We start from the raw sequence: 18,741 nt of genomic DNA, 5'->3' as shown, positions 1-18,741 counted from the left end.
GGGATATGCAACATGTCACTAATCCTTTTTATTCCACCATCAAAAAACCCGATTCTAACTTTACTATGACTAACAATATTTAAATGTGAATCATCACCCAAGTACACCTTACCTCCATTAAATTCTTCATATTCAAAAAACCAATCTTTATTAGAAGTCATATGAAAAGATGCACCTACGTTAATTAACCATGCATCATTACCTACATGAGTAGCCAAAGGTGCAATGAATGCATCACCATCTTCCTTCTCGATCTCTAAATCAAAATGGAACTTCTTCTTTTTCTTCTTTTTTTTTTCTTTGCAATCCTTACATATGTGTTCTGATTTGCCATAATTTCTGCAAATGACTTTGGAATTTCTAGGGGATTTTGATCTCCCTATAGACTTGGATTTATTATTCTTCTTATTCTTCTTTCCTTTTTCCTTAGGTCTTCCATGAACAATTACAGTTTCCTTTGAATTGATGGATACCTTCCTCCACATTTCTTGACCAAGCGAGGCACACACCACATCTTCAAACTTCAAAACAACAAAAGTACTAACAATAGCCATAACAACAAAATACCACAAATCAGGAAAAGAACAAAGCAAGATTTGAAATTTTGCCTCTTCATCCATATTAACACCAATAGATAGAAATTGAACCATCAACATATTAAATGCTTCCAGGTGGTGTGGAATTCATCCAACATCTTCCATTATCAAGGAGTACAATTTCTTCCATAGGAAAATCTTATTCACTAAATTAGATTTGTCTCTTCATGGACATTAATTAGATCATAGTCTACCAAGCACAACCTAATTAGACCCTTATTTTTACAATCCATAACATCATACTAAGTAGCCACAATAAGATAAAAAGGTCCCGAGACATTCACATCAACAACATCCCACATATCTCGATCTATTAGTAGATCCTCCTTCAACTTTCATATCTAAAAATTACTTCCAAAAAATTTCTCCACTTTTACTATCCCTAACAAACTTTCCATCTAAAAATTCCAAAAACAAGATAAAAAATCATCTTCTACACAATCTCCCACTCAAATCTAGATTAGTACAAAAAACCCAACAACTCGCACTTGAAACCAAAGGTGATCAGGCTCTGATACCACTTGTAAGTAAGTTAAGTAGTGGAACAACTTGTTGGCTTTATGATGATGATAGAGTTGTAATAGGTAGATTTATGAATTGTTTTGTGTTGTCATTGATGGCAACAATGGTTTGTTAGTTATCTAAGTCCTCTAGACCAACTGGTGGAGTCTAACTGGTAGAGGAAGCAGTTTAACAGTGAACTAGAAAATAGGGACAATGCTATGATCAAGCGGCTAGTATCGATGATCGGTGAAGAGTTAAGTGTTGCGGTTTCAAATGTATGTTCTTGATATTAGAAGGAGTCTATGACTAAAACTGCATCAACAGATTTGATGGAATGAGCGAGTTATGTTGTTTTGAGCAGTCAGTCAGGAAAAACAATTAACCAGTACAAGCGGAGTTACTTAGATCGGTAAACCAATAGTCTTATCATTTTATTTTTGAGTTATGAATTATGTGGCCAACATGAGTAAAGTATAATGAGAAAGGATGACTAGATACATTGTACCTAGGAAACTGTTCCAAGGATTGTTAGCCTACTTAACAGTGTTTTTATAAAGGAGATGAATATTGTATGGTTTCATGTATGAAGAGTTGGAATTTGATCATGAGGTGAAAGGAGTTAGGTTATGATGTTTAGTTGGTGTTAGAAGCAGATTTGAAATGGGTCTAATCAGGCACAAAGGTGCCAACAACAGATCAGACAAACTTGTTGTTCTCTAATAGTTGCAGCAAGAAAATTCTCTCGCAAGGTCACTCCTAACCGGATGCGGTAGGATCCTAATAGGACCAAAGGTTAAATCCTTTAATAGGGTGACACATTAGCTTGTGTTTTGTAAATCCTCTAGCAAGGTAGCTCCTAACAGGCCTTATTGTAATAAGCTCTTAATCGAGCTAATGCACTCTTAACCAAGTGTCACTCCTACAGGGTGTTGTATGACCTCAACCGGTCAGATCTCTATTCTACAGATAGTTGATCCTTGTGGGTACTAATTCCCATTGTGCTTTTTCCCATTTAGGTTTCCACATGAAAATCATTGTGTTATGGTTTGCATTCTTAATTGGGTATTTTCTTATGTGGTTATATTTCTTGCATGTATATTGATTTTTAAATTGATAAAAGGTATAAACTGATTTATTAGGTTTTTTCTTGCACCGATTCACACCCCCCCCTTCTTGGTGCCTTATAAGTTTATCAATTGGTATCAAAGCCTAATTCCCTTAAGGCTATCATGGGGATATGAGTGATAGAGAGCTTTCTAACCAACTTGCAAAATCTAAACAAGCTCTAGGTGAATTGAGGGTCAAGTACAAAGCTTCATTGGATAAGAGAAGAGAGTTGGCTGAGCAGTTGTTTGAACTTAGTGAGAATAGTTCATCTTAGGAAGCAAACATTGATGCATTGGCTAATGAGGTGGAAAAGTTGAATGATGAGAAGTCAAATCTGAGGAGAGAGTTGGAAGCTCTTACCATTAGGATGAGTCAAGAACTGGAAGCCAGGAGGACTGTTGAAGACAAAATTAGAGAGAAGAAGCGTGAGATCTTTAAACTAAGCCAAGAGATTGGTACCCTACATGCACATCTTCATGAGGAAAAAGAAGAAAAAGAAGAAATATAGACTGATCTAGACATGGCTATGTCTCTTAGAGAAATTCTTACAAAGAGGAATGAAGAGCTTACAAAGGAGTTGGTTGATGCTAATGAGTTATTGGCTAAATTTAACAAGAGAACTGCTATGCTTGATGAGTAGATCCAGTCACAAAGGCAGAAAGGAGAAACATATGGCTTGGGATACTGAACCTTTAAACAACACAAACCATCCGGCACAAAGGATACCATGCATGAAGATAAATCTTCACCTAAGACAAAGAATAACATAGGTAAGACACCCTAAAAACCAATATGCTTTAATTGTCATAAGGTAGGTCATACTGCTAATGTTTGTAGAAGTAGATCCAGTACCTTTGATGGATATAGATCTAATGCATATGAAGGATATAAGCCTAAAACTTTTGATGGATATTACTTCAATTGCAATAAGTATGGGCATAGAGCTATTGAGTGTAGGTATAGAGTGAACAATCAAAGATCTCACATGAATCTGAAACCTAATGGTGAATGGTAGAGATCTTTCAATGACCAGAGATACCCTACTTGGCAGAGACCTTATGTGAACCGGTCTAGTCCTTATGAAATGGATAATAAACAAAATGTGACTTGTTCAATCTATCATAACTATGGTCATGTTGCTATGAATTTCTAGAGAAGAACTAATAGAGGCAATGTTGGACCCTTGAGAGCACTTGGAATGACTTGTTTTCATTGTCACAAACTGAGACACATTGCAAAGTTTTGTAGAGCAAGAATGAACTAACCGGATAATCAGTCTATTGACTGGAAAGGTAAGAAGAAGGTTGATGTGGAGGAAACTAGAAGAGAGATGAAGAAGATCTAGAGGAATAAAAGTCAGGAGAAACCATTAAAAGATTCTATTTCTTCACCTAGTGTGGAGAACACCTCACTGGTAAACTAAGCTATATATAAAAGCTTGGGGGGAGCTTATTGCCAGATCTATTTCTGGACCCCCTATATGGTGTGCAGTAAGTCAAATCTGCATGTTGTGATGCATTATGATGTTATGAAGAGATTTTGTAATCAAACCAATATATTGGATGTGTTATGAGAACCGGTAACAAGTTTTAGGGTTGAATAGTGATTAGGTAAGTTCAACCGGTATAGCATTAAATGTAATTTGTAAAAGGTAAATAAAAGTGTTTTACAAGTTTCATTTGTTACCTTTTCATTCTTGAGAGCATTTAGAGAGCAATTGAAGTAGAGTGGATCTTTTGATTGCTGCATTGGTGAAATTGACAACAGATTGAGAAGATTTGCAGTGAAGTGAATCGATGAAAAGTGTATTCAGAATAACAACCCTAGTACCGAAGAAGTTGAAAGGTATTTATTTGGGAATCTAAATCTGTATTTAAGTTCTTACAATGGATACGCCACACATTGTAGATGTTATTGAAAGGCCTTGACTGGAATTCAAAAGGCATCCACATAAGTCGATTGAAACCAATCTTGTTGGAGCCCTATCCAGCATACCTTGTGGTGTGTTTCATGTCAAAGATATTAGATCCTACATTCATTGTAAACTAGAAGATTTGGGAACCTTTGCTATCTTTAACAAATACCAGACATTGTGTGATAAACAAGGAGTAATAAAAGATCAATTCATAAGGGTTACCAACAAGGGTTTTCACCATGCTGTGAATTTTCTTGATGATTTAGAAGAAGACCATATCAGATATGTTTTGAGAAGAATACATGATCAGTTCATGTGGTTGGACAGCCTGTATAAGATAACAAAGGAAGATATCCATGTTGTCACCGGATTGTGGTCCATAGGTGAAGTTCATGTGTTAAGATCAATCCCAAAGGATGAAGTTACTCGATTGACTAAATCTAAGTGGGATGATCGTGTAATGACTATAAATGAGATTGAGGATCTAGAGGTAATATTTTCATCTATGGTCATTGTTTATAGGGTTTATTTGAGCAGAACAAATAGCATTCCCGCATATGCAATCCACACAGCCTACCAGATGTTGAAGGACAATGTTGACTATGATCTTGAAGAAGCCTTGAGAACCCAGATGATATTGAACCTTGAATCAATAAAGAAGGACAAAAGACATAAATTCAAATATGGATAGTTGATCATTGTTTTTTTTTCTATTTACAGAACTCCTTTCCTGGTTTTGGTAATATTCAGTGGTTAGAGGATACACCGATGATGTTACAAATAAATAACAACACTAAAAATCTCTGAAATGATTTCACAAAGATAATCTGAGGTTATTTTAAAGATTTATAGAAAAGAATGCATGATAGAGAGATAATACCAAAGCATATTGTAAAGAGGTATGAAGATTCAATTTTCTTCATGGTTGATATTGACACTTGTGAGATGGAGGTTGCAGACCCTAGGACATCATGGGTGATGCCCATGGGATATGAGGTAGAAGATGATATTTGGATTGCCTTTGTTGATCATCTTCTATCTACACCGATAGAACTAAGTGCAACCAAGTTTGGAACCTTTAAGGAGAAATCATTAGAAGTACACTCTGAGTTGGCCTAACCAGTGATTGCTAAGAAAGTTAGAAAAGAAGTTGAACAATTTGTTGTGGAACAAGGATTTACAAAAGAGATGATTGCTAAAGAAAGAGAAAGATTTGAAGAGAATAAGTCCATAACATCTAGTACATCCACTAACAGACAGAAAAGGAGTAAAGTTATCAAGGAGAAGCACCGTCCTCCTCCCAAGATCCAAATCAGAAGAAAAGCCTCAAGCACCAAAAGTGAAAGAAGTGTACAAAAAAAGGAAGAAACAACAAGCTCAAAGAACTCTTCAGACAATTGCAAAGGATATGGAATAAGATTCTGATTCTAAAGGTGAAAAGAAGGAATTAAGGGCTAGTGGGAAGAAATCCAAAGTGGTTGGAGTGCCTACTATGAAATATATAGAGCAACTAGTAAGTAAAACTATTTCACTTGAAAAGATCTTGGAGAAAATAAGAAAGTATGGTATTTTGGTTGATGTAAAGAAACATTATAACAATTTTGGTGGAGATGAGCAAAAGAAAATTGAAAATACTATTGTTTGGTTTATGAAAAAGTATAGTAAAGAATCGATTGAGTTTCAAGGTTTAATACCTGATCCTTTGTTTAATAAATTGGAAGCAAGATGGAAGACTACTATTAAGCAGGACACATAATTAATTTAGTTTGTATTGATGCATTTGCAACCGGAGACCTCTAGGGAGGATATTAAAGAAATTATTTCTATGTCTAGACCATTATTTCTAACATAGAAGAGGTTAACAAGATTTCTTGTCGGTGAATTTCAGTCAAAGCATGCTGAGAGTGGAAAAAGTTTGAAGAAGTTTTTAGGACTTATTCTTGAAGAAGAGGAACTAGAGAGAATAAAGGGAGAAGATCTCCCTGACAATTTGAATATTGATGATATTATACCAGATGAAATTGTGTTTGATGACACACTAGTTGATACACACACTAAGAAAAGAACCAAGCATTATCACTGATGAAGAGACAATGTCACCAGAAGTGAATCCAACCAGTACAGATGATGTGATGACTGAAAAGATAGATCATGCACAAGTTGATGATGTACATGTAACTGAACCACTGAAGAAAGGAGAAGAGAAAATAGAAGCAGAGAAGAAAGATGAAGAAAAGATAGATGAAGAAATGACTAAGACACTGGTGATTACACAAGAAAATGTACAGACCACTAAGCAAATAGAAAAGACAAAAGCACAAGAGCCACCAATAAAGGAGAAAGAAGAAGAGAAGGCTAAAGAAAAGGCTCAAGAGGAGACAAAACATATGATATCAAAAAAGTGGAAGGAAAAGGAACCTAAATAGAAAGTGACACCCCGATCACTTACATCAAAGAAGATCCTTGATGATGATGAGGAATATAACATAGTAAGAATTCAAGAACTGATTAATATGGACTTGTTGAGCCCAACTGAGCTGATGGAGATTGCATTTGTTATGCAATCTAGGGCACAACAGAAAATTATGAAAGCTCAGAGGAAAGAGGCACAAACCCTATAGGATATTGTTGATATTTTGTCCAGTCTGTTACCAGAGATAAACACTGATAATCTTTCCTCCCATTGAGAAATTGGACCTCTTGGTCACATTAGCAAGTGAGCAGGTGAAGAGTCTTGAAGAGACTACTATCAAGAATGTGGAAAATGAGTATGAAAAGAGGAGAATTGAAAAATTGATGAAGGATATTGATAGAGACAGAGTAGGTCTTTCTATGAACATGGAGAAAATTAAGGAAGCATTGCAGACCAAAGGTAAAATTTTGTCTACTATTTGCAGCTTCTCATTATTCCTTGATGATATTGATAAGAAGAGAAAGGCATAGAAATAGGAGCTGGAAGTTTTGAGTGAATCATTTAACCCCTTAAATGATTCAACAACCATTTTTGGTAGAGTGGTTATTAATATATAACAGAATCTAAAGGATTTAGAGGAAGAGAAGGTAAAGAGGACATCATCTTTTTAGGAATTACAGACTCACATTGTCCCTAAGTTACAAATTTTGCAAAGAGGTAATAAAGAAACATAGGCAATTTTGGCTACACCAGAGATGAGCACACTTGATGCCATGGAATAACATGCATATCATATCAGGACACATATTGAGATCACAGGGACACTTTTGGAGACTTGGGATAATGATTTAAAAATTTTGAAGTCTAGCTTTGCAGATGTATTTCTTAAGATGACATTGTAAAAATTGTTGAACTCCTATATATATATATACATATTTGGTAATGAAAATTTTGATGTATATTGTATTCATATTTTTTTTCATGTATTTTCTTACCTTTGTTATTGCTATCAAAAGGGGAGTAGTATAAGGTCAAAATTTTGTAAAGGGGTGTAGTATAAATTTTGTAATAGCATGTAATTGCTAAGGGGGAGTTTGGGTTGAGTATTGGCTATGGATTTTGAGTTGAGTCATTTTTGTCATGTGACACTTAGCCAAAGGGGGAGATTTTTGGCTTGATGATGATGATAGAGTTGTAATAGGTAGACTGATGACTTATTTTGTGTTGTCATTGATGGAAACCATATTTTGTTAGTTATTTAAGTCATCTAGACCAACCGGTAAGAGTCTAACCGGTAGATGATGCAATTTAACAATGAACTAGTAAACAAGGACAATGTTATAATCAAGTGACAAGTATGCATGATCGGTGAAGAGTTAAGTGTTGTAGTTTGGAATGTATGTTCTTGACATTGGTAGGAGTCTATGACTAAAACTGCATCATAAAATTTGATGGAATGAGAGAGTTATGTTGTTCTGAGCAGTTAGTCGTGAAGAATAGTTAAGCGGTACAAGCGGAGTTACTTAGATCGGTAAACCGGTAGTCTTATTGTTTTGTTTTTGAGTTATGAATTATGTGGCCGACATGAGTAAAGTGTAATGAGCAAGATTGACCAGATACATTATACCTAGGATATTGTTCCAAGGATTCTTAGCCGACTTAACAATGTTTTTATAAAGGAGATGAATCTTGTATGATTTCATGTATGAAGAGTGTAAATTTGATCATGTGGTGAAAGGAGTTAGGTTATGATGTTCATCGGTGCTAGAAGCATATCTGAAGTGGGTCTAATTAGACATAGAGGTCCTAACAATAGATCAGACAAACATGTTGTTCCCTAACAATTGCAACAAGAAAATCCTCTCACAAGGTCACTCCTAATCGGGTGCAGTAGGATCCTAACAGGATCGAAGGTTAAATCCTTTAACAGGGTGACACATTAGATTGTGTTTTGTAAATCCTCTAGCAAGGTAGCTCCTAAAAAGGTTGGGTCCTAACGAGTCTTATTGTAATAAGCTCTTAACTAAACTAAATCACTTTTAATTGAGTGTCACTTGTAACAGGGTGTTGTATGACCTTAACTGCTCAAATCTCTTTGTTGCAGATAGTTGATCCTTGTGGGTACTCATTCCCACCATGGTTTTTCCAATTTAGGATTCCATGTGATAATAATTGTGTTATAGTTTGCATGCTTAATTGGGTGTTTGCTTATGTGGTTATTTTTCTTGCATGCATATTGATTTTCAAGTTGATAAAAGGTGTAATCCAAATTATTAGGTTTTTTCTTGCACTAATTCACCCCCCCTCTCAGTGCCTTATACATTTATCACAACTTCCCACACTAACCTTAAGAGGATGGTAATGTAACAAATTTATATATTGTTACAATAGTTATAAAAACTTAACAAAAATAAACATAAATAGCATTTATATCACAACATAGTGATTTACATGGGGAAAACCTTTTCAAGAGAAAATCCCCATACTCCAAAAACTGCCCACCATATTATTCAGAAATGAAAAACATATTACAATATACTTGTAGAAAAATTACTTCATAGGAGTACCACCAACTAGAGATCTAGAGGTAACTCAATAGCTATAAGACTCTTACACACAACCTCTATCTCAAGCACCTCATATATATGAGATACAATACATGAAACCGTCAAATGGTATTACAAAACCATGGGCTAAAACCACCCAATAAAGTGGAAAAAACCTTATCTCCATTCTAGATGCCTCATGATGTGTTAAAACACACATCAACATGTGGTCCTCCCTTTTACAACTCATTTATGTATCTGATGCATTTTTTATATTTCCCATTTCAGGAGTCCAAACTTTTGGAGGCCATAACATGAACTGGGTGTTCGATTGATGAACCATTTAAAGCATCGGGAAGCTCATGAAGTTATCTATTACTTCATAACTAGCTATGCCAATTAAAACAACCTTTTAGGATATTTCAGAGCCTCTAAAGTCCTCAAAATTAAATTTAAACCTTCCATTGCACCCTTCAAAAATGAAAACTTTAATATCTTAAAAATTATTTATAATCTTTTGACAAAAATTTACTGGCATGCTTATCTAGCCAATTTGAAGCTTTCGGGAAAATTTTGAACCATTTCATGATCAAATGAAAACTTACTATATATAGTAACCTTATGTAAATGCAAGGTTAAGACACCATTTTCTCAACAAACACTTTTCATTTTTGGTTGGGTCACTTGTCCTCTTTGTAGAATTTAATTCCAAATGCTATCTTGAGGATTGCCACTTGTCCTCTTTGAGGACAGGTGTCTCATTTTCAAATCCTCTCATCTCTCATCCATGCCTATATAATCCTTCATTTTTCTATGCAAATCATCCACTTTTTCACAATCATATCATCATAATGTCTAATTCACTACTCACCTCACTCTCATTTGCAACCACATCACATCCATTTATAGTCATTTTATTCTAGCTTGCATACTCATCATCATGGAGCACATATAGCACCCTTGGAAGGAAAAAATGAAGTACACATCAAATCGAAGGACAGTCAAATCAAAGGAACTAAATGGAGTTTGTGTTTTCATTTCTTTCATTAGTTATGCTTCATTAATTTCCTTTTTAGCATCCTAATCTTGAGTATTTGAATAGTTTGTGTTTTCTTATGAATTGTCATCTTTGTTATTTTAATATGGTTATATTTTCACTCACATTTGTACTTATAAATTTCTGGCATGCTCGATGGGACCCACTTCACGGGTCATATCTCTAGTTTTATGTTGTTGAGTGTGTTTTTCGCATATTTTGAGCACTTGCAAGAAAAAATGCAAGAATACAGGTGGAATTCTGCCTTGGCAGGAGTCAATTTTATCACCAACAGAATTTTGAGAAATAATGGGAATGCTACTTGAAACCACAGGATTGACAACAGAAATGGCAAGAAGGCATTCCCACAGTCGTACAAAAGATATAAAATTAAAATTCTTCTCTCAATTTTTTTCTTTAATTTTGTCAATTCATAGTGAAATAGATGGTTTGTGAGTAGAGATAGTGGGTTTGTAGGTAGAGACATTGGTTTTGCATTCTGTTTGGATTTTTCTGCTTTGTTTAATTAAAATTCCACATTCTATAACTAAAACAGTAGGTTTGCTAGTAGAAACAACAGGTTTGCATTATGTTTGGGTTTTTTTTTCACTGTTAATTAAAATTATACATTCTATAACTAAAACAATGAATTTGTAGGTAAAAACAACAAGGTTGTAGGTAGAAATAGTGTGCATTAAAATTTATTTATTTTTTTGAAAAACTACAAAAATGCATTAAGAAATTGCGGGAATACATTAAGAAACCACAAGAATGCACTAAGAAATCACAAGAATGCATTAAGAAACTATGAGAATTCACTAATAAGAAATGAGAATGCTCCATGTTTCATTTTACTACCATTTTCCTGAATGCTAATTTCATCATTTTGCTACTAACCCACTAATTTGTTTTCTTCTTGTTTTTTTTGCTAACATTGGTGTAGGTTCGATTGTAGAAGGCTCTGAAGCTCAAATATCTAACTTGTTTATTGTAGGATTGCTAAACAGGGGTGTATTTGTAAATAAATCATTTGGTTAAAATGAATCATGTGTTTTCTTTTAGTTACAAAACACTTCAATTTCTTAATGGAATGAACTTTGTTTGCCATGTTTGCATTGTTTAAAAGTAGATCCCTAAAATAGTATACAAGAATCCTTTCCCCTCATGCCTTCGAGTGACCTTGGGTGTAAGAGAATGTATACTATTTTATTAGAGGGCTTGCCTCCCAGTGCTATATGTCAGTGAGAGGGAATGACCCAAGTGGTACTTCTTCAACCCACTATATCAATTAAGAAAGACAGTTGAAAACCATGACTTCTTGGTCATGTGTATTTACACTGATGTTTCCCTCAGTATCCACATTCGTGCAAGATGTGTAAAAATAATTTAACAAGGATTAGGATAGGCTCTTAAGTTAGTCACCGCCGCATGGGTAGACACCAAGTTTTGCTAAAGTTCCCTCACTATGAACCACTATCTTAGTAACCCAAAAGCCTTTTTGCTTGTTGGTGTAGGAGATAGGACTTCTGAAGCTACCCCAATTTTTACTTTGCATTGTCGAGATAGATGTCCCTTAGTTCATAAGATCTTTGAATCTTCGAGGTGTGAGATTTCAGTGTGCCTGAGAAGTGTGTGTTGCGGGGGGGGGGGAGCTAGCGCCACTAAAAACTCTTTATGTTTACCTTGTTAAGTATATGGAGAAATCCAAGTGGGGATTTAGCAAGTATTATCACTTTTCCTAGGAAGTACATTCTTACAACTATGTTTTGTTTTTTAATACTAGTAAATCACTTGGGCTAATTTAGGCCCTCATCCTTCAACTAAGTCAAATAATTATTTTTGTGCTTGATTTGTTATAATTGTCCATCAAAGTCCCAAATTTGTGTCTTCATGATTGTTATCCTTGTCCTATCATAGTCATCATTATCATCCAAATTTGCACCGTCATAATTGTCATTTTTCATCCATTGTCATTTCCACCAAAGTCATGTCACCATTACCTTCTTCCTAGGTCATAAATCCAAATATCAAACATCAATCAATCCAACATAAAATATTTAAAATCTAACATCAAAATTCATCTTCTTTCCAATTTCCTCAAAGTTAGTCCCCATCCTAGTCTAATCTTGTCATTCATCCTATTCTGAGCTTTAAGACCTATCGTCCGTTTTCATATTTCATCTCTATTCAACTCATCAACTAATCATCTTGTCATAATTTTATTATGATGAGTTTGGTCATCCTTCATGTTCTTCCACTTCATCTTATTTAGATGATGAGGAGAGTCTTGTTGATCAAGATGAGTATAAAATTAAAAACCTTGATTCCCTCATCCTTAGCAAGCTTTCATCAAGTGTCAAATACCAAAATCCAAATATTCATCCTAGCTACCCTACCATTCCTCCATGCACATCCATTCATAATTATTTTTACACCTTTGAAAATGGAAATCCATTATGTCTTCCACCCACAACTTCCTCATATATCACAACCACATATCCCTCATATGCAACATCCATGCCTCCATCTTCTCCCATGATCGTATCCCAACCCACGGGGGCTTCACTTAATGAACTTGGGTTATAGAACGTGCATTCATGGTTGTAGGGGAGGATATTTTCCCCCCTACAAGATGATAAATCTTAGAAGGAAAATCTATCCACTGCTACATCTTTGAATAGGTGCTAAGATAAGCCAGGGGATAACAAGTAACTATGCTAACTAAAACACAGAATTATAACATAGGAAATGCTAAATATATAAAAACTGAATTCACATAACAACGCACTATCAAAATAAGGTTATGCCTTCCAGATGGGGAGCTTTCAGGTTCTAGATGCCAACACGAGGCACAAACAGTAGCATAGTGCATTGTAGTCCGTACGGCCCGCAGACAGAGAAAGTCCAGAAAGCAGTTTGTGTGTAGTTCTTTGCACATAGAATATCTACATCACCTGCACACACTAAGATAGGGAAAATTGTTGGGGCAATATAGGGGCCTACCTCAGTTAAACCCTCGTTTAGGTGTTTCCACCACCACGGACAACCAAATAGATAGATTGGAAAAAAAAATTGGAAAGTAAATGCAAATGGAAACTAAACTTTGTTTAAAAGAAGCTAACTCCTATTGCATGCAATAAATATTGGAAAATATTGGAGTATTGGAATAATGGAATATTGGAAATAAGTTTTTAACAATGTAAAGGACTCATTGCATGTAAAAGAGATTGGTGAGAGAGAGAGAGAGAGAGAGAGATTAAGCATGAATCCAAACCCCTCCTATTTGGATTTGTGAGCATGACGAAGGCCACTTAATCGCTTTATTTGTAAGAAGCCACCATGAGATGATTGTAGCTTGATATTGGTAGAGTGTATGTCCAAGAGCATGAAGAGAGCACTAAGATATCAAGAGCACAATGAGAGCCAAGAGACAACAACCCAAAATTGGGAACCCTTGAAAATGGGCTAAGGGTTCTTAAACCTGAAAGGGGCACGGAGAGCCATTATGGCAAAATGTGAGCCAAAGAACGCGCATCAGCCAGCTTCTGACTCTTTGCCAAATTCAAGATTTTGCCAACTTTTAAGGATGTTAGCATGGCGTGTAGACATCCTTGCATCATGTTGATGTCCATCTAAAAGTAGGCCCAAAGGGGCTTTCAAGGCACCTTGTCTTTTGAGCCCATGATGCCAAAATAACATAATTTTGATCATGGATTCGTCATAAATAGACTAGGAATCATACGTAAGTGTCATAAATGCACTAGGCTCATTTTAAGACACTACATTTTTCCCAAACTTTAGTGGACTGGTCGACTGTAGGGATTAGTCACACTAAAGTAGTTTGGAAAGATATATTTATTAAGCTCATGTAGTGCAATAAATGTAGTAGATGTAATAAATACTTAGCCAAAAAGATACTATAGAAGCTGCAGAGGTCGAGTCAATGATCACGAGCAATGCCCCCAAGTATCCATAAGGAAATCTAATGTTTGGTATGACGAATTCCATATTGCAAGATTAGAAAAGTTATCAGCACAAAAGATGGAGGAAGCTACTTCAACAAGAAGAATGCTTAAGGAACGTTAGTAGGGATAGAAGAGAAAAATCAGATGAAGGTGGGTAGATTCCCCCTCATGTTTTTCCCCCAGTAAGGCAGGGAAAACAGGAAGGAAAGTGAGCCAAAATTTGTCTAAAAATGGGCAAAATCCATTTGGGACAAAAAATAAGCTATACAATTGAAAGTGAGCTCCAATAAGGGTCATTGTTACTATTCACTACGGGTGTTTGAGCTGAGATTTGCATAGAGTCTAAGCAAAAATGCCACGTAGATGGGAGCTTAGGGCTAGTAGGATTCAAGAGTTGTGGACCACGGTTGAGCAGGGCAGTGGGCCCAACTAGGTATGACTTGAAACATTCCTCATTTTGTATTTATAGTGCTTTTTTAGAGTATTTAGGTTAGACAACTGTGTAGGCATCCCTAGGATGCATTGCTGTCCAATATGTGTGCCTGCACCTTAAATGAGTGCATTAGTCTGGGCAATGCGCTAACATCCCAAAAGGGAACTGGCATCCAAAAGACATGATATTGTCTTTTGGGAATGCAGTCATCTATTTGAAAAGTAGATTAAGAACTAATAGAAAATTGTTATGTGCAAACACTGCCCGAGATGTAGGAGCATACATTGGGGCAGAAGTTGTAGATGTTGTGGAGTCAAGCAGATGAGTTATCAGCTTCTGATAGATGACTCCTCCATAGGATCAATTTATGATGGACATATATGTTGTCAAAGTTTCAGTTCCATGCCCTCATGCTATGGGAATTGATGGAGAGGTGGGGCATAGACACCATGTCTTTTCAGCTACCCATAAGAGAGATTATGGTGACATTGATCAACATCTACTACATCCTACATCTTCCTATTCGGGGGCAGTGAGTGTCACCGGTGATCCTTTCTGTAGCGGAGCTGGGCAGATAATAGGAGTGGGCCCTAGGGTGGAGAGTAGACACCACAGGACACATGTACCTACGAGCGTTGGTCCAGGGATGAGTGTCGATTCCCTTGGTACAACACATCATGATTGTGACCATTGCACAGAGGATTTTGACAGACTATCATGGCTCAGAGCTAGCTGCAGGTTTTGTTCCTTTGATCTAGGAGATGGAGGAGATGCAAACAATGTACACATGGGGTTGCAACATGCTGGCCCATTTATATTATGATCTCTCTTGATATGTGCACCATGAGTACCATAGCCTCATAGAATGAACTCTCTTATAAGTTTGGGCCTTTGAGGACATCACTTGCATGTGGCCAATTGGATTCTCGGTACCGATGCCTCCAGACATGCCATGGGCACACGCATATCCACTATGGCGTGGAGGATGGTGGATGAGAGACCTCACCTACTGGAGAGTGACCATCAACCATCTTGGGATCAAAGGTGTGATCTGGAATTCATACCGCGACATGGGGGTCTGGGCCACAAATCACACGCAGCTTTCATGGATGCAGAGAGACTGCTTCCTACTCAGTTGCTAGGACAATGTGGTGATGTAATACTGAAGGCAATGCATGCAAAAGTTTGGGAAGGTGCAAAATATTCCATCTGCTTCTCTGACTTACACATGATTAGCCAAGAGTGCACTACGACCATAGGACCTGCCCCGTACCACCCTCAGAGATGTACATGACAGTTCACAAGGGAGTGACGATGACAACATCACTCCATAACTTGACATAGATGATGTCGAAGTCACACTAGAGTTCATAGGATGGTGGGGCAGGGTAGGTCCTACACCGATCTTCCTGCTAGATGCAGAGGGAGGAGACGTTGAAGCTCTTAGGGGAGACAGTGACGACCAAGCCTCCATGAGTGATGAGGGTGAGAGGCCTAGAAGAGATAGTAGACAAGAATTCCTAGTCCAAGCCAAGCTGTATCGGCTGCTAGGGCTTTTCCATAATCACCAATTTCACCACCAGCCATGCCATGAGTGTGATTAGTAGCAGCAATGACTATAGAGAGATCCTCTAGTAGGGTGCCTCCGCAGGATCCAAACTAGTAGAGGGGCAACCCTAGTATGAACTTATAGTTTCATTTGATCTATTTTAGTTTTCTTTTCTTTGTATATGCATAGATGTTGAGATTTTTGGTTTGGATGGCTAGTGATATGACATATTTTGTGTCTATAGAGAGTGTAGTGGAGTGGTTGAGCTTCATCCACTAAGCACTTGCAGAGGTCATCCCTGATGTGAAAAATCAGGGTCCTATGTTGGACAGTTACCGACCCCTCTAAGAAGCAGGGAGACACATGTAGATTTTTGAGCCTATATCATGGCTATAGATAGCATATGAGGAGGGTCAAGTAAAGCTAGTGTAGGGACCAACACAACTAGCCACTATGATGGGGTAGTGGGATCAGGCCCTGCATGAGGTCCGCACTATTCTCGGAGAGAGAGACTAAGCAAGGACATGAGTTGAAAGTGTCGAGAGGGCAAGTGATTCTCTATAGAGTTAGGTCAATGACCTCTGATGATAAGTGGATGTTACACAACAATGTGCCACAGGTCATCTAGACCACCCCGAGTATGCCAACTAATGGCAGACCTCAAGGTGTTGCGCTAGCGAGAGATGGTGGCATGGGAGGAGCCAATGACATGGTGGGAGACTATGGATGAGCTATGAGGAGAGTTGAGGGGCCTGCAAACACAAAGCACTATGACTACAAGATCACATTCAACCTCAATCAGATAGCCTCATCATTGAGACCAAGATCCTCCTGTGCTAATGACCTTAGGGACTCGCCCACTAGGGTAGTCATGGTACATTTTTTATGCATTCTATGTACAACATTTTTTGGTATATATACATAGGTGTATTCATGAATATAAGAGACACATGACAACATCATGTGCTTTTGTAGTGATGCGATACATGTATATTGATATGATACATTTACACACACACACACACACACACAGATATATATGAGAATCGATATTGTGGTTCTATCTTGTATTTATATTGATAGACGTTGTTGTTATTTTAAATGCTTATGTGATGGTTGATGTATATTTAGAAGCTTATCATGATTTAATTTATATATGGTCATATGTATGATTAAATCTTATGATGATCTATATATATGACACATGTACATGCACACACACACACACGTGGATGTAGCAATTCATAGTCACTTCATAATAAAAAAGGAATGTCATGTCGATGAAGGATATGTGTCAGGACATGATCCCTCCTCCCCATAGGCATCAAGGTATCAGGCGTGAGACACATACTACGCCTCTTCTATGCATAGTATCTACGTAGGTGTGCAAAATTGATCAGCACTTTAAGAGGGGTTCCATCTATGGAGGATAGGCCATAGGCACCAGAACCATAAACAGAAGCGATGATGTATGGACCTAACCAATTTGGGCTAAATTTCTCTTTTTGATCAGGCGGTACATTAACATTTCTCTGGTTCTCATAAAAAACTAGATCACCTTTCTTAAAGGTCCGAGGTAGCACACTTTGATTATATTATTTGGTTAGAGACTTTTGATAAGTTTGAAGATGTTGAAGGGCCATTAAGTGATGCTCATCCAACAATTCAAGATAATTTAAATGAAGAGTGCATTAAGAATCATCATCAGTAACCCCTTTTAAGGAGACCCACAAAGAGGGAATCTCCAATTTAAGAGACATAGATGAGGTTGTAGGGTGTCATTTCTGTAGCCATATAAATACTCATGTGATAGGCCCATAATGCATAGATTAACTATAAATGTCAATATTTTCCATGTTTAGTGATGGTCTTGCGTAAGATTTGTTCAATGGTTTTGTTAGATGCTTCTGCTTGACCATTAGATTGAGAGTAGTAAGGTGTGGAAAAGTGGTGTTGAATGTGAAATTTTTCAAGAAATGGCTTAACCTCTTTTTCTTAAAAGGAGTACCATTATCAAAAACAAGGGTAGCAAGAAAGCCAAATCAAGAATTGATGTTATCCATGATGAAGCCACAAATCATATCAGCGGTGTCAATCTTAGTGGGACTACATCGACCCACTCCGTGAAGTAATCTATAGCAGTGATAATGAAGTGTGACCTTTAGATGAAGGGGGAGATATCTTTCCAATGATGTTTAATCCCCAAGTCTAGAAAGGCCATGGAGAGACCTAACTACGGAGCTTCTGCATAGGGGCTCAAATCAGGTTGCTATGTTGTTGACATTGAGGACACTTTTTGACAAAAGAAAAAGAATCTTGTTCCATCGTTTGCCAATAGTACCCCATGTGGATCAACTTGTGTACCAAAGACTTTCCTCCAAAATGCCCACCTCCAGAGCCTGAATGAGTCTCCTAAAGGGAAAGAGGGATCTCAACTTTTGTTAAACACCACAAAAGAAGACTATTGTATGATCTTCTATAAAGAATGTTAGATAGGAGAATGTAATGGTTGGCCATATTTCAAATCCATGCCTGCAAACTTTTGTTGGCATCATCAGGAAAACATCTAGTTTTTAAATAATTAAAAATGTGTGTGAACCATTCTCTCGAATCGACATGGGAACACATAAAGTTATCGAATTGAGTTTGATCAGATATAGCTAGAGAATGGAGGACT

The sequence above is a fragment of the Cryptomeria japonica genome, chromosome 6 (genome assembly GCF_030272615.1).
Source record: "Cryptomeria japonica chromosome 6, Sugi_1.0, whole genome shotgun sequence".
Taxonomy (NCBI): domain Eukaryota; kingdom Viridiplantae; phylum Streptophyta; class Pinopsida; order Cupressales; family Cupressaceae; genus Cryptomeria; species Cryptomeria japonica.
Note: the sequence above shows the minus strand (reverse complement) of the source record.